The following is a 24,843-nucleotide window of genomic DNA, read 5'->3' on the forward strand; positions in this document are numbered from 1 at the left end:
TCTCTAGACTCTCTGTTCAAAGCCCATGCAAACTAGCCAGATGCAGTGGTGCATGCCTATAGTCCCAGATACTGGGGGTGCTAAGGTGGGAGGATCACTCCAGCTCAGGAGTTCAAGACCGGAATGGACAACACAGAGAAACCCCACCAGGCACAGTGGCACATGCTGTAATTCCAGTGGCTCAAGTGGCTCTGAGGTAGGAGGATGGCGAGTTCAAAGCCAGCCTCAGCAAAATCAAGGTGCTAAGCAACTCAGGGAGACCTTGTCTCTAAATAAAATACAAAATAAGGTTGAGGGTATGGCTCAGGGGTTGAGTGCTCCTGAGTTCAATCCCAGGAACCAAATAAGTAAATAAACAAATGCCAGCCCCCAACTGAGCTCCCAGTCAACAGATAGTAATCAGACCAATCCTTGCAACATGTAACCATGTCTTGCAGATCCCAATCCAGTCAAGTCCCCAGATAACATAGGCCGATTTGACACCATGTGAAGCAGAACACCCAACTGATTGATCATGGTGAACTCACAGAATTGGGAGAGATAATAAAAAGGCCCTTGCTCTTTGATACAAATTTGGGGAGTGGTATTTAATATAATAGGTATTTAAAGCAGGAAAGGATTTGTCAAGGGCACTGAAAGCCAAGTTCTGTATTTATTATCATCCTAATCATCATAGAAGACATTAATAAGTAATGAACTTATGTGCCAGACACAAGGTTGTAAGTTTTTACGTACTTTTAAATCTTAATCTGCTTATAAACCTGTGAGGTAGATACTATTATTCACATTTAATAGGCAAGAAAACTAAATTCTAGAAAAGTTTTAGAAATTTGATCAAGATTATACAGCCAGAAAAAGAGTACAAAGGGGAATCAAACCGAGTACATTCTGACCACTCTTTAACCTGCCATCTTCTTTGTGTAAGAACAAGGAAAGGGGCATGCTAATAATCTTAGGAGATCCAAATAACTCTTCCAGTTGGAAATTGGCAATCGGCTTGAAAAACCACGCTGCCTGGGCTTGTCAGATAATTCCAGGTGAGTAAATGTCCATGGGTTTAATTCTCACTGTTCGGTGACTATACGGGTCCATAAATAAAACAACTTGGGACAAATAAGAAGGGAAAATTTATCTGTGAATGTAAAAATGTATTAATCATCCATTTCTGCACAACCTCTCCCCGCCCGCCAGATTTAGTGGCTTATAACAATAATCATTTATTATCTGTCATGGTTTCTGTGGATCAGTAATTTGGGAGAGGTTCAACTAGCTTAGGGCCTCTCAGGAGGTTGTAGTCAGATGTTGGCTGGGTCTTAAGTCATCTGAAGACTTGCCTAGAATTGCAGGTCTCCTCCAAGGTAGCTCACTCACATGGCTAGCGATTGGTGCTAGTTGGTGGGAGCTGCCAGTCTTTATCAGGTGTGCCTCTCCTGCGGGCCATCTCAATGTTCTTATGGCTTAACAACTGGCTTCCCCCAAAGCAAGCATTCTGAAAAAGGCAGAAGCCACAGTGCCTTTTAAAAGGTGGCCTCAAAAATTACACACCAAACCTTCCACTTCATTTGGGTTATACAGGCCCACCCGTGTGTGGAAGGGAACTCCACACAGTCATACGCATCAGGAGAAAACAATAAATGGATTCTTTTTTTTTCTATCTGGGAAATATTGGGGATTGAACACAGGGCCTCACACATGCTAGGCAAATGCTCCACCACTGAGCTACATTCCTCATTGGGACCACCTTGGAGGTTTTTAAAACTACTCCAAGTATTGTAGACTTGAAAGTAGGATATTTGACTATTTTATATGTGTCTGTAAGGGTAGGGAACAAAGGTCAAAGAGGCCATTTGTGAGGATCCCAGCCTGCTTCACCAACAAAAGAAGTTTTGTAGCACTCACTTAGAAGCTGTTTCAAGTATCAGAAACTTAAGAAACTCCTACCCTCCTACTTTAGCCAGCTGCTCTGGAGTAAGAGATTCTCAAGAGGCCACTGTTGGCTATCTCAGCTGCCTGCAGTACCAAAGAGGGTCATTCACATGAGAGTAAATACCCCAAAGTGCTAAGAGCCTTGTATCCGTCTGCTTTCTGCCTCAGCCAGCAAATGCTCTCAGACAGTGTGGCCTCTTGCACTCCTCTGCTTTCCACACTCAGGCAAATACCTCTCATAGACATGCTAATCTGGGATCACAGAGATAAGAAGGTTCTGAAAATATCATTCCTGACCTCTGCTTGGTGATGCAGGAAGCCAGTGGAAGCAGGTGGTGGTGATGGTGAGCTGAGCCTGGGTAATCCAGCTCAGATTTGAGGAAGTTTTCAATGAAACTCCCTCAAATGAAACATGCATTGTACTCTGCATTTTGGCTTGAAATTCTCCCTTCTTCAAAGACAGTTTTAAAAAAAACTGTAGAAAAAAATATGAATAAGATACAGCATAATCCCAGACAAAATAAACATTTCCATGAGTGAGAAAGTAATGAACAGGGGTTGAAGCTATGAAGCTATGGTTCCAGAAACGAGCAGATGGAATTCTGTTCCTTTAGGGATTTCAAGTCCTGGAGGGTGATGGTATACAGAAGCACCTTTTACATGACAGGAGGTTAGATCTGTGCTCTCTCCTGGAAAGAAGACTACTAAAAGCTGAAACTATTGGTTAGGGCTATTGTCATCAAAAGGGTGTCCCTACCCTATGCCCTGTCCAAGTAATTGTCACCCATCCCCAGCCTAGAGAAGATAAAGGTTTTACAGGTATTATCTCCTCACTAAAATCTACCATTTTTTTACATTAGTTTCATTTTTAAAACTCCTTCCCCAAATTGTTTCATTAGATTTGCCAACATATTTTACTGATATTTTGCTCCTTGTTTCTTATGTCCCATTCCTTCCTTGTGGATTTATGTCTCTTCTTACTAAGGTACATCCTTTAGTAATTCTTTTTTCAAGAGTGTATAAAAGCCAGGCACTGTGGCCCCAGCCTGAAATCACAGCGGCTCAGGAGGCTGAAGTAGGATGATCACTAGTTCAAAGCCAGCCTCAGCAACTTAGCAAGGCTCTCAGCAACTCAGCAAGACCCTGTCTCTAAGTAAAATATTAAAAAGAGCTGAGGATGTGGTTAGCAGTGGTTTGCGCCCCTGGGTTAAAACTCTGGTACCAAAAAAAAAAAAAAAAAAAAAAAAAGGAGTCTATAAAACATGAACTCTTGAAATTTTTTTATTTCACAAATTATTTTATCCCCACCCTTGCGTTGAAAATTTGGGCATAGAATTCTAGGTTTACGATGATATTCCTTCTTAACTTCAAAGACATTATTCTATGTCTTCTGGCATCTATAGCTATTAATGAAATATATTTTGTCTGTCTAATTGTTCTATTTTCTATCAACTTTTAAGAATCTCTTTCAGGTTCCACAGATTCCATTAGTATGTCTATTTCTGAGTTTATTTCATCCTACTCGATATTCTGTATGTTCTGAAGTCATAACACTCACGTTTTCCTTTAGTTCTGACATTTTGTTATGATTGCTTTATTATCTTTTTGTTGTTGTTATTGTTGTATGTTGTTTCCTTATTTTTTTTTAACTTTATATTCCCTATTTAATTTGTATTGGAACATTTTTGTTTGCCTTCCATTTATCTCATCCATATATTGTTCTATCAGATAAGACAAGATTTATTAAGGGAATGGGCTCCCAGAATTATGGGGGCTGAGAAGTTCCATGCAAGGCCTTCTGTAGGAGGGAGTGGGGTGGGCAGGAGGGAGGATTCACCTTCCCTTTTCTAGTTTTTGTTTTTGGAGGGCAGCTGATTGGATAGTGCCCACCCACATTAAAGGCAGATCTTCCCCACTCAGTCCACCAACTCACATGCCAATCTTCTCTAGAAACATCCTAACAGATACACCTAGAAGTGATAATTTACCAGTTCTCTAGTATTCCTTAAATCCAGCCAAGGTGACACCTAAAATTAACCATCAGAGCTTTTTAGAGCTTTCTGTGATTCCTACCATGCTACAGTATATCCCAACTCACCAATTATCCCTGAAGAATTTCCAATGCACAGTTTATATCATATATTGATTTGTATTTTAAATTTCAGAAAACATATGGACATTTCCAATATTTATGATACTCTTCTCCATGTCAAGATTTTTTGCATATTCAGGATTCACATCTAAAATATTTTGTTTCACAATTCCTTGTGACTGTGTGATCAATGTGATTCTGCAACCTGTACACTCAGAAAAATGAGAAATTATACCCCATCTGATTCAAATGTTAAAAAAAAAAAAAGACTTTATCTCATGAGACTTCCTTCAGGTTCAGGGGAGAGGCAGCAGTCTGGTAGTTTCATAGGATGATTTCTCAGTCATACTGCACAGAGTTCAAACCCTGCATCCACCTCTCAACAATTGCATAGCCTTGTGAAAATCACTGAGTCATTCTGGGCCTATTTTCCTTATCTGTACAAATGGGATAAGTGAAGTATCTGGCCTCAAATTGCTCAAGCAAGGATTAACTGAAATTGTGTGTGCCCAGAATCTTGCAAGGAGTGGGATACATAATTAGCTGTCAATGTATGCAGCATTTACTATTAAATTTAAATAGGTTTTGAAAAAAAAATCTCTTTAATGTGATTACGCATTTACATTTGCTCAGCTTCTGCATGTAGAACCATGGGGAGAGTCAAGACCAGGACACTGTGATCAGGATGGTGCCAGCCAGCCCTGACCGGCAGGGAAGACACTCTCATTCCCCACTTTCCTGTTGATTACCAATCTGTTTTTCTATGCCCCCAAGGTCTAGTCATGGGAGGTGGGGTATTGGTCAAACTGCTCTGACCCCTTGGCCCCAGCTATAGAGATTAAATAAGCTGCTGAGACTCAAAAAAATCAAAATAAAATAAAATAAAATAAAAAAATATTTTGTTTCACAATTCCTTGTACTTTTTTTTTGTATTGGGAATTTAACCAAGGGGTATGTAACCACTAAGCCACATCTCCAGCTCTTTTTTTTTTTTTAATTGAGACAGGGTTTCACTAAGTTGCTTAAGTCCTTACTAAACTTCTGAGGTTGGCTTTGAACTTGCAATCCTCCTGCCTCAGCCTCCTGAGCTGTTGGGATTATAAGCATATGCCCCCTCACCCAGCCCAATTCCTTGTACTTTTAATAGATATCATTTTGAGCCTGTTAGATACTGTATTCACTTATTTAATAGCCCATTACATAGGATTTACTATGTGCTCAGTATATGAATTCCTCATAACAATTCTGTGATGGTACTCTTGCAATCTTCATGTTATAGATCAGGAAACTGAGGTGTAGAAAAATAACTGAGTGAAGGTCTGTTGTCCAGAGAAGAGATTAAAATAGAGAAGGAGAGTTTGAAGGAGGAAGTGGAAGATATTTGGCACAATATTCTTATCAAATTAACCTATACATTCTATGTTATTCTAATCAAAATTCCAACAGGAATTTTTTTTAAATAGATTTAAGTTGCTTAAGGGAAAACAAAAGTTGTAGTCAAGACAATTCTGAAAAAGAACTAAAACAAGGAATTTGAAGTAAAAGTGATACAGTCTTACTATAAAGTAAGATAGTAAGCAAGAACGACAGCAACAACCCAAAGACGGATGAACAGATGGATGGAATGAAGAACCCAGATGCAGCTCAAGTATGGAAGAGTCATTGGTATAAAGCAGATAAGACAATATAAATTATTAGGAGAAAGACAGAATATTTAATAAATGGAACTAAGGCTGCTACTTGATTCCCATATGCAAGTTCCCACAGATAAAAAATACCTCTGGATCATCATCTCACTCCATTTTAAAGAAATATTTTAATTTTAGAATTTAATCTTTTTTTATTGGGGGGGAAGATACTGAGGATTGAACCCAGAAGCACTTTACCACTGAGCCACACCCCTTGCCCTTTATATTATTATTATTTTTTTTTTATTTTGAGTTGCTTTGTTGCTGAGGCTGGCCTCAAACTTGTATTTCTCTTGCCCCAGTTTCCTGAGTTATTGGGATTACAGGGGTGTGACACTGTGGCCAGCTAATTTTTCAAATTTTTGTTTGCTTTTAGAGTACTGAAATTTGAATCCATGGGTGCTCTACTACTGAGATTTGTCTCCCGACACTTTTCTATTTTTCACTTTGATGTGGGATCTCCCTAAATTGCTAAGACTGCCCTCAAACTTGCGATCCTCCTGTCTCAGCCTCCTGAGTTCCTGGGATAACTGGTGTTCACTATTGCACCCAGCTAAGTCATTTTTTTAAAATAAGTATCTATATGACTTTGGAAAAGAAAGGAATTCCTAAACAAGACACAAAAAGCAGACATTATAATACTTAGTTTGTCCATATCAAAACTAAAATTCTATATAACAAAGGCCACTATTTAAAACCTTTGTGTTTTTTAAAAGGATAAAAAAAAACAGTTTCAGCATATTTAAACAATAAAGGATTTATATGCAGAAAATACTTCATTCCACAAAATAAGAAAAAAATCAATGCAATAAAAAAAATAGAGGGGTCGAGCAGTTTTTCTTCTTTATGTGCACAGTACATAAATGGATTATTAGCATAAGAAAATACTAGTAACAGCAAAACAAAGTGGAAAATAACACAGCTTTCATTTAACATTTCTCAACAAGACAAAGCTGAAAGTCTGACATATTTCTGTTGGCCAGGATGGGGGAAAACAGGAATTGTCAAACACTGCCAATAGAAGCATGATTTGCTCATCACCTTGGAGACCCATTCATAATAATTGGAACCTGGAAGTTGGCAAGTCAGAAATTCCAAGCCCAGGTTAATGCTTCAGAGGAAGTCCTGCACTGTACATTAGAAAGCAGAGCAATGTTCATTTCAGCTCTGTTTGGAATCATAACATTGAAGATATCCCAAATGCAAATCCTAAAGAAAGCAGATAAATATTGCTATGTAGGAATGATAGAATACCATAATAATTTAAATGACTGAATTGTATTTTTGCATAACAACAAAAATGAATGTCATCAATGAAATGTTGGGTGGGTATGAAAAGTTACAAAAACATGAAACATATATACATGTGTACCATAGGATACCATTTATATAATTTTACAAAAAACAATTTAGTATTGTTTTACACATATAGTATATGTGTATTTATACCTTGACATGACAAATTCATGATCATTCTTGCTATCAGGAAAAGAAGGAGGTGAATGGAATTGGGAGGTGAGCAAAACAAAACTCAGCTTTATTGTAGTTCTTCTTAAAGAAAAATATGAAGCCAGGAATGGTAGCACACACCTGTAATCCCAGCAACTCAGGAGGCTGAGGAAGGAGAATTGCAAGTTCAAAGCCAGTCTCAGCAACTTAGTGAGGCCCTAAGGAATTCAGTAACAGCCTGTCTCTAAATATTTTTTTTTAAGAGAGAGAGAGAGAGAGAGAGAGAGAGAGAGAGAATTTTTTTTATTTTTTTTTATTTTTATTTTTTTTTTAGTTCTCATTGGACACAACATCTTTGTTTGTATGTGGTGCTGAGGATCGAACCCGAGCCACACGCATGCCAGGTGAGCGCGCTACCGCTTGAGCCACATCCCCAGCCCTCTAAATAAAATTTTAAAAAGGGGCTGGAGATGTGGCTCAGTGGTTAAGCACCCCTGGGTTCAATCCCTGGTACCAAAAAGGAAAAAAAAATGAAGAAGCAAGCGTGATAAAATGTTGTCATTTACTAATTCTTAAGAGTTGTTGTTGTAGACTGAATGTTTATTTTGCCCCCAAAGTCACATGCCAAAGCCTAACCCCCAATGTGAGGTATTTGGAGTTGCAAACTTTGGGAGGAAATTAGGTAATGAGGGCTGAGCTCTCAGGAATAAGATTAGTGCCACCTGTAGATTGGGTCTGGTGGGTCCCCCAGAAGCCCATGTGTTGAAGGCTTGGTCCCCCATCCATGGTGCTATTGGGAGGTCTTGGAACATTTAGGACACAGGACCTAGTGGGAGGAAGTGAGGTCACTAGGGGTGTACCCTTGAAGGGTATATTTGGAGTCTGGCCCCTTCATCTCTCTCTCTCTTTGCTTCCCAGCCCCCATGACATGAACAGCCCTTCTCCATCAAGTGCTCCTGCCATGATGTACTGTGCTACTGCAGGCCCAAAGCAACAGAGTCAAACTACCTCCAAAATTCTGAGCCCAAATAAGCTTTTCCTCTTTTTACATTGGTTAACTCTGGTATTTCTTCACAATGTTGGCAAGTTTACTAACACAGTGCTCTTATAAAAGACCCTCCAATCTGGGTGGTGCCACACATACCTGTTATTCCAGCAACTCAAGAGGCTGAGGCAGGAGGACCACAAGTCCAAAGCCAGCCTCAGCAATTTAGTGAAAGCTTATCTCAAAAAGGGTGACTGGGGCATGGTGAGGGTGGGGGGCTGTTGATGTAGTTCAGTGGTAGAGTGTATATTGGTTTCATCCCTAATATTGCAAAACAAAAACAACAAAAATAAAAAACACTCAAGAGATCCTCCTATCCCTTTCACTACATGAAGACATGGTGAGAACGAGGAAGAGGACTTTCACAAGACAATAAATCTGCCAGTACCTTAATTTTGGACTTTCCAACCCCCAAACTGTGAGAAATAAGTTTCTGTTTTTTATAAGCTACCAATTTCTATGATGCTTTGTTATAATGCCCCAAACAGATGAAGACCATTATACAATGTGTACCTTGACCTTTGTTCTCTGTAGTTCCTTTGCTTTCTTTCCCAAATCGTTACTACCCTTTCTATGAGAACATGGGAATCCCACAAAACATTGAATATTTTCTCATGTTTGAAGACGTGCAGCTGGGCACAGTAGCACATACCTATAATCCCAGCCACTCAGGAGGCTAAAACAGATGCTCACAAGGTCGAGGCCAGCCTCAAGACCCTGTGTCAGACACAGAAAAAGAAAAACGATTTGAGATTGTAGCTCAGAGGTTGAGTGTACCCTGAGTTCAATTCTCAGTACTGAAAAAAAGAAAGAAAGAAAGAAAGAAATGCTAAGAGTCAAAAAGAGTAGCACCAAATACTGAGGTTGGACTTACGCAGAATCCCTAGTTTTTCAGAGAGAAAACAGCCATTGTGGAGTTAGTGGCCCTGAGCTGGTCAGAAGGCCTCAAATCCTGTGAGAGCCACAGGAAATGCTGTCAACTTGCTTTTAGGAATCTTCTTGCCTCCAGAGCCTTCTTCATAGACATGTCAGGTGAACCCAAGTACAATACTTCAGAAAACCTCAACAGGGCATACAGGAGAGAATTAAGTGCTTCATAAAATTTTCGGCCATGCTAACTCTGAAATTGGCTGAAACTGGCTGAATTCCTTTAGGCTCAGGATCCATAGAAGCGGTTTTTTTTTTTTTTTTTTAATTCTAGCAAATGCTCAGCCCCAAGAGACTTCATTATGTAATCTGGATTGTTTTCAAACTCTTTCTATACTAAATTCTAACTCTAATGGTGCTGGCAGTGGTAACTAATACCAATTAAGTGACATTAATTCTCCATGCCCAAATCTGTGCCATGCCAGTTGGCTGAAAGAATGTGCAGAAAATAATCAATAATTCTCCAGAAAAATAATGAAAGTGGATCCTAGGAGTTCAAGCAGATGCAGTCTAGAATGTATTAGTGAAGATGAAAATGGAAATAAGTGAGAGGTAGTGTTTGTAGTGATTAAGCACATGAACTTTTTGAGTAGGCTGGTTTTAAAGGACAGTGTCACGGTCTCAGACAAGAATAATCCTGACAATTTATTTAACTTCTTTGAGCCTCAGTTTCCAATGTAAAATGTAGATATTAAGACTATTTCATATGATTTTTTTTTTATAAAGATCAAAAGAGATGGGCTGGGGATATAGCTCAGTTGGTAGAGTGCTTGCCTAGCAACACAGCCTTATGTTCAACCCCCAGCACTACCAAAAAAAAAAAAAAAGATTAAAAGGGATAATTGAATGAAAGGAATTTGGCATTGAATCTGTACATACCAGTCGCTCAATAAAAGATAATAGTGATGATTTATAAGCATTATTCAATGCTCATTAGAGATTGGGAAAGATTTGTTAATGATTGTTCCTGAATAAGTTTATTTGTATTTTCATTTGGTTATGAAATTTTATAAAAAAAAAAATAAATGAGGCAAATACCTTTCATCCTAATCTGTCTGTATTTAATTGAAGCATTAGGCAGATTCTTTCATTATATCATATATCTAAATAATATCATGGTGTCTATGAGGAAAAATCTTTAATTCTGAATAATCATACTGAACTATTAACTATGTCAATCTTGAGAGCCACCAAAGTGTTTGGGACCAAGGTACTGCCTGTTTAATATGATTATTGTTGTATCAATTCATAGTGATATACACATTTAAGTCCCCATAAAATTAAAATTATCTTGTCAGATCAGAACCATCTGTATTTTATTGAAGATAATAACTATATAACTTTCATTATCACCTCCCTTAAGGATAAAATTTTAATTAGATGTAATTTCCCCTCAAGAAATAAAGTATTTAATTAAAAATTAAAATATTCAATTTCTCTCAGGACTAAGGTTTTATTGGGTAAGACTGAGCCTGGGAGAGCCACAAACTATTGTAATGTCCAAGATTTTTTCCCTACTCCTTCCCTTGGGGAATGCATGGGTTAAGGCAGAGTAGATTAAGGAATTTTATTCAAATAAGCATTCATGCAAGTAAAGAGAGATACAGCTGCTCAAGGGTTACTAGAGTCAGGACGACCGCGTCTCAAAGCCAAGTGTTGAAGATGGAAGCCAGATGTGGACGAGGTAGTGGAAATTCTAATGTGCTCTGTGTCGGTGAGACTTCAGGAGTGTGGTGTCCAGTTCTAGCAACAACCACCAGTGAGGGTCTGCCAGACTGCAAGAAATCAGAATTGTTATGGTCCACCAAACATCACACGAAGAGCCAGATCACATGAGGAACCGGGTCATAGAGAGAAAACTCAGGGGACTTAGAAACTAAAGAAAAAGAAATGTATGCAGAACTTGATAATTACACTAAAATACTCAAAGAGAAAAGCAGGGGGGAAATTGTGACTGGAGAATGCACCCACAGCCGGGTTTAGCGGCTCATGCCTGTCATCCCAGCATCTCAGGAAGCTGAGGCAGGAGAATTACAAGTTCAAAGCCAGCCTCAGCAACTTAGTGAGGTTCTAAGGAACTTAGCAAGATGCTGTCTTTAGGGCTGGGGCTGTAGCTCAGTGGTAGAGTGCTTGCCTCACATGTGTGAGGCACTGGGTTCAATCCTCAGCATCGCATAAAAATAAATAAATAAGCAAAATGCAGGTATTGTGTCCATCTGCAACTAAAAACAAAAAGACTGTCTCTAAATAAAATATTAAAAGGGATAGGGATGTGGCTCAGTGGGTAAGCACCCTGGGTTCAATCTCTAGTTCCAAAAAAAAAAAAAGAAAAAGAAAGAAAGAAAGAAAGAAAGAAAGAAAGAAAGAAAGAAAGAAAGAAAGAAAGAAAGAAAGAAAGAAAGAAAGAAATACACCCACAATAAGGCTGCCTTCTATGAATTGAAGTAAGAGAAAGACATTTTTGGTAGCAAAATAAGATCCCCAAACCATGTCACTCAGCTATCATTCTGAATCAACTACTAGTCACTGTATTCTAAAAGTTGAATCCTAAATGTAATATAGTATTCTTGATTGCATCCTAGAACAGAAAAATTCATCAGCAAAAAAGTGGGAAAATTTGAAAAAAAAAAAGTCTGCTTTAGTCAATGTATGCAACTAGTGTTGATTTCTTAGTTTTAGTAAGTGTGTCATGGTTTTGTAAGATGTATATTTGTATTTCTGGTTTTCTCCCTTAAATATCTGAACTTTAAGTTGGTGAGACTTCTGGAGTTTTGGATGGCAAACCACCAGTATAGGATAATAATTTTAAATATATTTTAAAGTCATATATATATATAAAGATTCATTATATCACTATGTATACCAATGAAAATCTGGAAACTAAAAATGATCAACAACATAAGAGTTGTTAAATTATGGAACACATCTATGATTAAATGTCTCAAAACTATTGCACCTACTTACAAATTAATACAAATTAATATTAACATGATGAAAAACTTAGAATATAGTGTGAAATGTAAAAGCTAAATATCATTCTGAGCTGCTATGCTACATAAGTGAATGAAGAAAAAAGTTAAGGGAAAAAAGTGGTATTTGAAACTAATATGCATTCTCTTTTCTTTTTTTCTTGGAACCAGAGATTGAACCCACAGGCATTTAACCACTGAGACACATCCACAGCCCTAATATGCATTTTCTATAGATTTTCTTTTTCTCTATGTCTACTGCTTTCTAATAAGCTTATATTACTTTTATAATTAAAAAAATCCATAAAAAGATGTGAGTTAGTTTCATTACATAAACAGTTTAAAGGTCAAAATCTCTTCTTTTCTCCCCTAGGCTTTGACTGACTATAGGTTGTTAAAAGACGGAGAATGAAAATCAAAAGATTGCATAACATCCAAGAACTCATAAGGATTTTTTTTTTTAACGAATATGGACTATGGCTAAATCCATTAGAGCTTGAAAGAAACTGTCTTTGTGCTTCTAAGCAGTGGCTTGGAGGCAAGAAGGCCAGCAAGACAAGAGTGTGCCAAAGACATCTCAGCTGCAGACGAGTGTACTGTACACAAGTACAGAAAACAAAACCAGTGGGGGAGGGGTTAGAATTTGTCCCTGACCTTGGACAATAAACCAAAATTGCATTGTGGTGCAGACAAATGTTCATAAAATAGGTGTGGCAATAATCCAAGCTGAAAAGCCTACAGTTAAGGATGGCATTTATCCAGAGCAAAGATTTTAAGTCTCATTACCCAAAAATGCTTTATGCAACCGTCAAGTACAGAGGAGAGAAAAATTCAAGTCAAAGCTGTCATGCCACAGGCAAAACACAGAACACGAAATGTCAGTGTACAGTTATCAAAGAGCCTTTGCTTGGAATTCCTTCCTCAGGAGGGTTCCTTACAGAATGTGGATGAGAAACCTCCTGCACACAGGTGACAGAGAGAGAACCATCCCATGTAGCCTGGGGATTGGTGAGCTCTGGTTTGGCCAAATGATAGCAACACTGGTGCCCATCTTGCAAGACAGTCCTTGGCATTTAGGAATCCTGATCCTGTGACAGAGCCCAGCCAAGAGTCAGAAACATTCCAAAGCACTTCATCAAGCAGGGCATGTCGTTTTTTCCAGTCATGGACTTCATATGTGTGTACACTGTATATTAAGTTTTAGTGTTTGTTCATGAACAATATAGAATATTTTTTTAGCTCCAATACCAAAGCAAATCAAAACACATTTCACTAACTGTTGGTTTTACAAAACATTTACAGGCCTAGTACTAGTCTTGGTTCAACTTTGGTCCTTTTAGTTACGGAATTCATACCAATAAGCTAAAGTTATTATCAAAACTATGGCATACACTCACGGTTTAGTCTAGGATATGCAGATCCTTGTCCCAAAACTCCAGAATTGTGACTTCTTCCTGGTGGATACAATACACTTTTAACCCAAACATCCACACTGTTAGTGATACTCTTTGGCCGTTTTGAATATTCTGTGATTTCCATCCTACAGCAGCTTTTGAAGTTTAAAAGAATGATTCAGACACATTTAAAAAAAAAAAAAAGAGGACTCTTTTCTGATGTAAAAAAAGACTGTGACTTCATTTCTACCAAATACCTAAAATTTCCACAAATCTGTATTCACAGTGAACTAGAAGAAGTTCCATAAAGAAAAATATGCCCAGTTTGAATTTGAATAGCTCCACATTTGTCAATAAATTAGAGGTCCTCTTGACTTTCCTTCCAATAGTTTCAAGATTAGTGTGTTCAAATGTCTTGTCACCTCATTAAAGATATGACTCTCTGAGTCATCAAGAACCTGATAAATGAGTTCTCCAAAGGTATGTTCATTTCCTAAAAGCCTTGACCTGAGAACAAAGTTCAACAACTTCCTCTGACTTCTTTCTTTTCTGTTTCAAGTTATTATAGTGTCCCTCATTCTGGTGATGGTGAAGGAAAAAGCCAGCTCTGCTCATGTTTTCTGTCTGGTTACATAGGAAAATGTTACCTAACATGCACAGGAGAAAATTTGTGGACAGAAGATTAATGGAAGCTGGGGTCACCCATCTTCTCTGTTGATGTAAATGTAAATATCAGTTCTTTTCATTGTAATTGCTCATCTTGAGCACGTGAACCAAGCTTTTCTTATGTAGTGTATGTTACTGGGGTGGAGTGCAAAGCCCAGCAGGTATAACCCCCAGGATCAAATAACACAGTGGTTGAAACTCACTCACTGAGATATCAAGTTGATCTTTTTGATCCTTTCCCATTCACACAGATGGGATCAGAAAACAGAGAGGCTGGACTCCTTGAAGTAGGTAAAAGAGAAAGGAGAAATTAAAGGTTACTTGCCAAGGCCCAAGTTCATTAGCAGGAATTCCCCTGCCCACCTGAAGCAAGGCCTAGTCAAGAAGTTGCAAGGGCACATATTTGTCATGGGCATGAGCAACTTAGAAAAATATTGCCCCTGAGCCACAAGCCACAAGCCAAGGCCGCTCTGTGTGATTTATAATCTGTTTGTTTCCACTTAGCTCAGCCAAGTTTGTTAGAGGACAGTTTTGTTCCCAGAGGATTCAATAGTGAGTGGTAGCTGTAGAAGTGTTGTGACTTGAAAATCAACTTGGATATAAATATGTAAATTATATTCAAACACATTGACACCTGTGGCTCATAAGTCAGGATAGGGCCTTCGGGGAAATTCCAGTAGACAATACTGCTGCCAGAGATTCATTTGAAGATAGATTTTATTTTTTACCTTGTCCAGTTTCTTCCTTATACTTACCTATTTTAGCTTAATTAAATAATCAGTGCAACAAAACTATGCCTAGATGAGAATTTTGACATTAATGAGACAAACCTTCCAATTGCTTTTTGCTCTTTCTTGCTCAGAAGAACATTTAACATTTTGGAAGGATCAGAGTGAAGAGTGCAATATAAATTAGGTAAGATTAGGTTCAAGATGACTGGCTAAGGGTGTAGCTCAATGGTAAAGTATTGTCTAGCTCTAAAGAAGTCCTGGGTTCAATATCCAGAACCAAAAAACAATTTTTTGTAAATGGCTGACGTCATACATGGAACTTGTCACATCACTCCAAATTCTCAGAAAGGATAGCTTATTCTGGAAAATGTACCCTCAGTGGACCAGAATTCAGGAAAAATCATTAAAACATTGACATAGATAGGTTTAAGCTAGAGAAGAACACCACAACACAATGCGTACAGGAAAAGGCACCTACAAAATGTGAAGCAAAATCAGGGCACAGTCTCTGGGGAGAGAGTCTGTATGAGCCAGGGACCCCAAAATCACTAACAGGGTTACTATTCAAGGTCCCATAATAAAATCCACCTCCTCCTTCCCATCTTTCCACCCTTCTACCCTCACCACTTGGATCAGGCACCAAGCAACAAAGCTGTCTATACTTAGATAGGGCAATGAGTTTGTCTACTTGAACAGAGAGCAGTCTGTTGCCCTTGGGCTACTGACCACCTCCTGCAAATATGAGTATTCCTCATGCCTAAGAATCTAACTAAGTAATAGAGCTGGCCTCACTATGCACACTGTAGTACAAGCTCTGGAGCATGGAATGTCTCTCTCTCCTGCCTGTTACCGTATTCTACGCATGCTTGCAAGCTGGTAATGTATGCATAGCAGTTAAGAAGGAAAAACAAAAAGCGTCACTCACAATCACAAATCATGAAATGGTTCAGGAAAGCTAATACCATTACAAAGCTTAAACTCCTAAGCTCAAAGAACAGAAGAATCTTACTAATGGGAAACAAAAGTATTGAGGCAAAGCAGAAAAAACAACCATGAAACAAAGTTGAAAGAGATATAATCAGGGCTGGACATGTAACATAGTGGCAGAGCACTTACCTAGCACCGGTGAAAACCTGGATTCAATCTCCAGTGCTGAGAGAGAGAGAGAGAGAGAGAGACAGACAGACAGACAGACATACTCAGAGAAAATAGTTATGATGAATATGTAGAGAACTCCAATGAGAAGACAGTGAGAAAATGAGGAAGCAGCCATCTACAAGCCAGGGGGAAGGCCCTCACCAGAATCCAACCATGCTGGAAACCTGATCTTGAGCCTCCAAAATTAATGAAATAAATACCTGTTACATGAAAGAAAGGGAAGGAAGAGGAGGAAGGAGGAGGAAAAGAAAGAGGAGGAGAGCAAACAATGCAATAAGAAAATGGAAGAAGGGCTGGAGTTGTAGCTCAGCGGTAGAGCGCTTGCCTCATACGTGTGAGGCACCAAATTCGATTCCTAGCACCACATATAAATAAGCAAATAAAATAAAGGTCCATCAACAACTAAAAAATATTTTTAAAAAAAGAAGAAAATGAAAGAAGATTTTAAAGCAGTAATGTACAGAAGATAAACAGTTTAGCTGGCCTGGTGGTGCACACTGGTAATTCCAGCCACTTGGGATGCTGAGACAGGAGGATTGAAAGTTTGAGGCCATCATCAGTGACTTAGCAAGACCCTGTCTCAAATTAAAAAATAAAAAGGGTGGAGATCTAGCTCAGTGGTAGAGCATTCCTGGGTTCAATCTCCAGTATTATAAATAACAATAACAATGATAATAAATAAATAAAGATGAAAAACAAATAACTTAAGATCTATACTAATTGGAAAAGTGAAAATTTAAATGAAACATTTTTGCCTTTGAGATAAACTCTTCTTAATATAAAATGATGGCACAATAAGGAGCAATGGTCTCAGCCACTTTGGAGGGAGATTGGAGAGTATCTTTAAAAGTTTCAGATTCTTGACAAAGCCATTCCATTTTCTTGTATTAATTCTAGAAAATAATGACATATGTAAAGATATTTTTGGCATGTTTTTTTCAATTACAAAAATCTTATAAATAACCATAATGTCACCTGATACAGTGGGGCATGCCTGTAATACCAGCGGTTGGGGAGGCTGAGGCAGGAGGATCTCCAGTTCAAAGCCAGCTTCAGCAATGGCAAGACGCTAAGCAACTCAGTGAGACCCTGTCTCTAAATAAAATATAAAGTAGGACTGGGGATGTGGCTCAGTGGTTGAGTGTCCCTGAGTTCAATCCCCAGTACAAAAAAATAAAAGAAAGAAATAACCATAATGTCTATTCACAGGGAAATTATTAAATTCTATGGCATATCCATATTACATAAAATAAACAGAAAAAATAATGATATAGAAAGTTTCCTAAGGTATGTTATTAAGTAAAGAAAGCACTTTTCCAGAATGATTCACATAATAAATTCCATATATTAAAAAAATATATAATTTTAGAAGAATATATATATGTACATAAATTTTTGAAGGAATACACATGTAATTGATAATAACAATTTACCCTGGAGATGAGAATGATTTGGCCATTATTTGCAATATGTGAATTATTTATAATCAAAATATATACACATTACTTGTACAAAAGGTAAAATCTTTTAAATTCTGAAACCAAATTAAGCTATTGATCTAGTGAGGAATCTAATTATCTGCTAAATGAATAAAGAAAACTCACCACCCAGGATACCAGCACAGGAAACACTGATGACTCTTTTTGCAAAAAAACAGATGAAAGAAAGCAGCCACTCAGTTTATGTTCTCCCCTCGAGGAAAAGAATAATAATCAGTGACAAGTTACAGCTGCAGAGGTGCAGCCCAGCATGCTGGCTTAGGAGACAAGGAAGTGCCTCCCCTTTCATTACCAAAAGGATCAAATCTCTACTAAAATATGAGAGGAAAACTATATCTAAAAATATAAATATGTAAATATATATATATATACACATATGTGTGTACATACATATACACATACATATGTACACACACACACACACACACATCACATAGGTATAGTGAAGGAAAACCACATTCATTCCACAGACAGATTATCACACACCACTGACTTTTTCATGCATTTATTACTTATCGATGGGGATATGTTCTGAGAAATGGTGTCAGGCAATTTTGTCATTGTGTAAATATCATTGAGTGTAATTACACAAACCTAGATAGTGTAGCCTGCTACACACCTAGGCTATATGGTATACCTTATTTTTAACCTTTTGCTGTTGTTGTTGTTAAAAACTAAGGCACACACACACATTAGTCTAGGCCTACATGACATCAGAATTATCAATGTCACTGTTCTCTACTTCCACTTCTTGTCTCACTGGAAGGACTTCAGGGACAATAACACACATAGAGTGGTGATTTCTTGTGATACTTCCTCAGGGAAATGCAAGGGGCTGTTTTGCAGTTAACTATTTTTTTTTAAATAAGCAGAAAAAGTACAGTCTAAAATAACAATAAAAAGTTCAGTAAATACGTAAACCATTAACATGGTTGTTTATTATTATCAAGTATTACATACTATCTATAATTGTATATTCTGTACTTTGTATGACTGACAGCCAATAAGATTTGATTTTTAGGCAGAAAATTTTCAGCTCCATTATAATATTATGGGACCATTATTGTATATGTTAACTTTTCTTCTCTTTCTTTCTTTTTTCAGTACTGGAAATTGAATCCAGGGCCTTGCTCATGTTAGACAAGTACTCTATCACTGAGCTACTTCTCCGGCCAATGCAGTCTGGTTTTTAATGAAATATTATTACGTAGCATATGAATGTGTATCACACCTTTACTTAGTGTGGGAAAACCATGCTCATTCATGGACAGAGAGATTATCTCATACCACTGACTTTTCTGAAAAATTGTGAAATGTACCTTAAAAGACAGACTTTTCAGTGTTTTAAATGTTGTTAAGTAGAATTTTCTTTGTTAGTTTATGCCCTGGCTTCAAAATTATCAGAGTCCCATGTGATAGGCAAACAAAGGCTATTATCATTCAACTGATAACATCATGTTCTCCTCCTTACTGGTTGTTCTGAAAATACTGACAGGCCCCTAATAAACTTACTGGAGGGGAAAGTGTTTGTTCATGCAAGAATGGAGACAGAACTCTGTGGTTAGCAAGTCACTGAAGTAGAAAAAAAAAATAAAAATTCAAATTGGTAAAGGGGAATGCCCTAAACCCAGAAGATAAAGAAGAGAAAGGAGGCTTCAGAGTGAAGCCCACAACCTCTGACTACATCAGTCATTCTACACTAGACTGTGCTACAATAACAAACATCCCCCAAATCTCAGTATCTTCAAACAATAACAATCCTTTTATTGCTGACACCACACATCCACTGTAGGTCAGCAAAGAGTGCCTAGACATTGGAGTAGCTCAGGAACCCACATCCCACCATCCAGAATAATTCTAGTCATAATGCAGATGGAAAGAAAGAGAATTCTGGAGGGTTGTGCATTCATAATAAAATATTCTGGCCCAGAAATGACACATATCCCTTCTGTTCATTGACTAGAGCTATTTATATGGTCTCTCTCTCCCCTCCTTCACAAGGGTCCAGAAAATGCAATTCTACCATGTGCCAAGAAGATAGTTGTAGTCACTGGAAGGACTTCAGGAACAGTAATACACATAGAGTGGTGATTCTTATGATAACAATGCCATCTTCTAAAATACTTCCCGAAGGAAGTAGATATTTGTAGATAGTTGGCAAATAACACTAAGAACTGCCAGGTTAGCTTGGTCCATGGGCATCAGAGACATTTTATACCAAGGATCACAGTCCAACAACACGTGAAATGAAGGGCCTGTCTGGTGAGAACCTGAGGCCCTAGGTTGGCTGAACCAGGGAGTAGAAATAACTCATCCCACCCAGGAATCTGAAGATTTGGAAAGATTCCAGTAAGGTCTAATTTAGGACAATATGTGCCTGTAGGTCATGCTGGCATGTATCCCTCAATTGTTCACAAATGCTTTGTGATTAGTAGTTTCAAAACTGGCTGATCATCAGATTCACCTGGGAAGCTTTAAAAAGAAGAAATGTCTGGGTCTCACTATGGAAAATTCTAACTCAATATACATTTGGGATAGGTCCCAAGAATCTATATACTTAATTCCCTGTAACATAATATAAAATAAATAAATATTTGATCCTTATCCCCAGTACTTGGCACACAACTTCCAAAACTCGTGAGCTGAGTGATGGGTGTGATAGGAATGTCTTTTGTTTTTCGTAACAAGCTTGTGTGGAACCTACCTGAATTTACGCTAATGAGGTGAGTCTTGGTGAGCCCCTAGACAGCTTCCAGGGGAACTCAGTCCCAGGAACCAACTAAATGATTAGAGGATTGAAATTTTCAGCACTACCTTTTGACCTCCAGGGAGATCACCAATGGTCAATGACTTAATCAATTGTGCCTAAACAATTAAGCCTCCATAATTTCTACATGATGGAGTTCCAAAAACTTCCAATTTGGCAAACATCCATGAACTGAGGGTGTGGTGCACCCCAAACTTCATGGAGACAAGGCTCAAGACCCCTCCAAATTTGTGGGCTACTCTTTCATCCAGCTGTTCATTTGTATCTTTTATAATAAACTTCAGTAGACAACTTTCCTGAGTTATATAAATTGTTCTAGATAATCGTTCAATAATCCTTGAGTGGAAGAGGGATTTTGGGAATCCCCGTCTTTGTAGCAAAGTTTGACAGAAAGACTGGTGTCCTGGGGATCTCATAGTGGTGAGATAGCACCTGAAGTGTGCCATCTACTTTATGTGTGCAGCAATTTTATGGGACTAAGTTGTCAAATCCGTGGAGTTTGATGCTAACTATGAGCTAGAGTCAGAACTGGATTGAGTTATAGGACACCCAGTTGGTGTCAGGAAATCAGAGAAAATTGGTTGACTGAAGGGGAAAAAAAGAACCTGATTTTCACACCCCAAAGATTCCTGTGATCATCAGGCTTAGTGACTTTTGCTGACAACATTCAGACATCTAGCAATCCTCATACAGGATAATACACCAGCCTTTCAAACTTCACAGACCCCTGAGTCTTCTGAGCAGTGACTTGAGTGGAGTCAACAAATACCAACAAAAGAACACCTACAACCTGCCCCTTATTCTGGTTATCTATTGCTGCAGAGCAAACCATCCCAAAGTTTAGTGGCTTAACAAAGCAACAAGCTCTTAATCTTCTCATAAATTTTGTGCATTTTGAGCAGGAGCTGTTCTTGAATAATGTGCTTGAAAAGGAAGGTTTGAATAGATCTGGAGGATCATCCACTTTCCAGATGGTTCCAAACTGCAGCCTGTCAGCAAAGGCTGTCAACCCCGGGGTCTTAGCTCCTCTTTACCTGCATGTCCGTGGAGCTACTTAGGCTTCCTCACAGCACAACATCTTAGTGCCAAGTATCACTTACCCAGAGTAGGAAGTGGAAGCTGCTAACCTCTTAAAAATGGAGGCCAGAAACAGTGTCACTTAGGCAGGCTAAGCAGACATCCACAGATTCAGTGAGAGGAAGAGAGTTTCTGCCTCTCAATGGGAGGAGGGCTAAAGAGAAATCAGAGTCAAGCTGGATTATCCTTGAGGTCCCCGCAAATCCCCAAAGGCTGAAGACCACAGGTTCTGATGTATAATTTGCTGACAAAGAAGCCCAAATGTGAGGCTGTGTCTTTGTAGACCTGTACGTGGTGACAGCTGAACTCAGTCATAAGATACATGGAGCTCATGGGATGGCAATGACCTGAACATCCAAGTCCTCTGCCTTTCCTTCCAAACTCACTGCTGTCTCTCTTCACAAAGAAAAAGATGTGTTCTCATACCTGGAACTTGACTGCAGCTACCTTGAAGACTTCCTAACTGTATACATCAGTCTTTATTTTATTTACTTATTTATTTACTTATATATTTGAATTGAAGTTATTTTATCACATTAAACACAGAGGTGCTTTACCACTGAGCTACATTCCCAGTCCTTTTATTTATTTATTTATTTGTTTGTTTTTAAATTTTTGATTTTTTTTTTTTTGAGCCCAGGGATGTTTTACAAATAAACTACGTCCTCAGCCCTTTGTAATTTTTATTTTGAGACAGGGTCCTGCTAAGTTGCTTCGGGACTTGTTAAGTTTCTGAGGCTGGCTCTAACTTATGATCCTCCTGCCTCAATCTCCTGAGCCTCTGGGATTACAGGTGTGCGCCATGGTGCGGCTACATAGTTCCTTCCCTATCTCTTGGGCCGTAACTCACAAGCTAACCACTCAACAAGTGCACAAGAAATTTCAACAAGAAACCAGCAAAGCTCACAAGTACAATGAAGGGACTCAAGAGTGGACTTAAAAATGCGGATCATCCCGTTGAAACACTCCCGTGCCACCATTTAGCTATTAGGCTTTGGGCAGAGTGACTTCACCATTTTTAATTTCATTTTCTATTTTTAAAATGATGACATAAACAGCTCCTCCCCCCAGAGAGTTATGGCAAGTGTTACCTGAGATAATGCAAATAAAATGCCGAGCACAGAGCTCACCCTGTACAGGCACTTGATAAATATTAGCCATTGTTTTTATTGCCATAATGCAAGGGTGACTCTGGTCTTTGCTTCTCCTGCATTCCCCAGAAGCAGAAAGGATAGGTTTCACTGGAGCAAGCAGCAAGAGGCACAGGAGGGCCATTGGGCAGTGGGTCTGGCCACTGGCCACAGGGAAAAAGATGCAAGGACTTCTGTGAGTATCTCTCCTATTTACCCAGCATCGTGACCTCAGCCAGGCCTTTCATGATCCCAGTGTGGACAAATGTCTCAGATCCTAGGCCATCTAGACCTAGGAGGTAGGTGTTGAGTGTGTACCAGGAGCCAACTGGGTGCTGGGGCTACACTAGTGGACAGGGCAGCCAAGCATCTGCCCTCATGACGGCATCTTCCATGTTCCATGCTACTTGAAGGGCACATCTTCAGAGACCCAAGTACAGAGGCCCTCAGCTGCCCCATTCTGGTTTGCCCTCACCTTCAATCTCAGTCCAGGATCCACAGCTTTCTGGAAGCTGACTTGGCAGCCTGTCTGTGGTGGGGGTGTAGGATAGCGGGGGTAAGTCTGTTACACCATGGGTGGTGCTTGGTGGGCCAGGCAGGGATAATGTGGGTGATGCACTGAAGTGCAGTTCCTCCGTGTTATTACAAAACTGCCAGCTCCTTTCTGAGGAAACACAAAATACAAACAAGCCAGCCTTGTTTGCTTCATCAATGCCACTCTGTGGTGCTGAGTTTAGAGTTGGCTGCCCCAACAACATCTTGTAATAGCCCTGCTGACTCCTTCAGGAGATGCCCGCGGGGCTCCAGTGCTTCCTGCATAAGGGAGAAAAGCAGTGAGAGGCCAGAAATTCAGAGCTGAAAGAATCAGGCAACAGAAAGCATAGAGTGTGGTCCCTAGTGGGTGAAGGTCAGGTCCCAGGAAAAGAAGGACACAGGCCAACTCTGTCACGGCTACGTGCACAGGGTCCCTCGAACACATGCACCCTCCTTCCCAGTTGCCTCCTAAGTGGAATCCTTAACCATGACCTTCCCCAAGCTTTTCCTTTTCAGGCCACTTACTTACCTGCCATGATCAGCCCAGGCTGTATCTCTTTGTTTGAAAATCCTAAATAAAGATAAGCAGCCCAGGCCTCTACCTGAACCCTTGCCCCACCGCCCCCAAGACTCCTGGACATCTCCACCTAAAGGTCCCATGGGCTATTTATTTGTTTACTCATTTACTGTGTGTGGTACTGGGCATTTAACCCATGGATGCTCTACCACTGATTCACATACCCCCCTTTTTTTCCATCAATATTTATTTGTTTACTTATTCTAATGAGTTATACATGACAGCAGAATGCATTTCTATTCATGGTACACAAGTGGAGCCCAACTTTTCATTTCTCTGGTTGTACAGGATGTAGAGTCGCACCATATGTGTAGTCACAAATGTACCTAGGGTGATGATGATGTTTATCTCTTTCCACCATCTTTCCTGCCCCCATGCCCCTCCCTTTCCCTCTCTCCCCTTTGCCCAATCAAATTTCTCCATTCTCCCCCACTCCCCACACACTGATTATGGATCAGAATCCACTCATGAGAGAGAACATTTTGCCTTTGGTTTTTTGGGGATTGTCTTACTTCACTTAACAGGATATTCTCCAACTCCATCCGTTTACCTGACAATGCCATAATTTTTTTCTCTTTTAATGCTAAGTAATATTCCATTGTATATATACATACCACAGTTTCTTTATCCATTCATCTGTTGAAGCACATCTAGGTTGGTTCCACAGTTTATCTATTGTGAATTGAACTGTATGAACATTGATATGGCTGTATCCCTGTAGTATGCTGTTTTTTTAAGTCCTTTGGGTATAGACCAAAAAGTGGGATAGCTGGGTCAAATGGTGGTTTCATTGAAAGTTTTCCAAGGAATCTCCATACTGCTTTCCATAGTGGTTGCACCAATTTGCAGTGCCACCAAAAATGTATGCGTGTGCCTTTTCCCCCACATCCTCGCCAACACTTATTATTGCTTATATTCTTGATAACTGCCATTCTGATTGGAGTGAGATGAAATCTTAGAATAGTTTTGATTTGCATCCCACCCCTTTTAATTTTATTTTGAGACATGGCTTTTCTAAGTTGCTTAGGCTGCCCAGGAACTTGCAAATTCTCTTGTCTCAGCCTCCTGGAATTACAAGCATGCACCCCAGAACCCTGGAGCCTGGTTTCCCATGACCCTTCAGAAGCAAACTTCAAACTCAAATAGGTTGAGTTGTGTCTTCTTTTTAAATAAGGAGTTGAAGTCTTAACCTCCTGTACTTGAAAATTGGGACC

Source organism: Urocitellus parryii, chromosome 12, assembly GCF_045843805.1.
Source record: "Urocitellus parryii isolate mUroPar1 chromosome 12, mUroPar1.hap1, whole genome shotgun sequence".
Classification (NCBI taxonomy): Eukaryota; Metazoa; Chordata; class Mammalia; order Rodentia; family Sciuridae; genus Urocitellus; species Urocitellus parryii.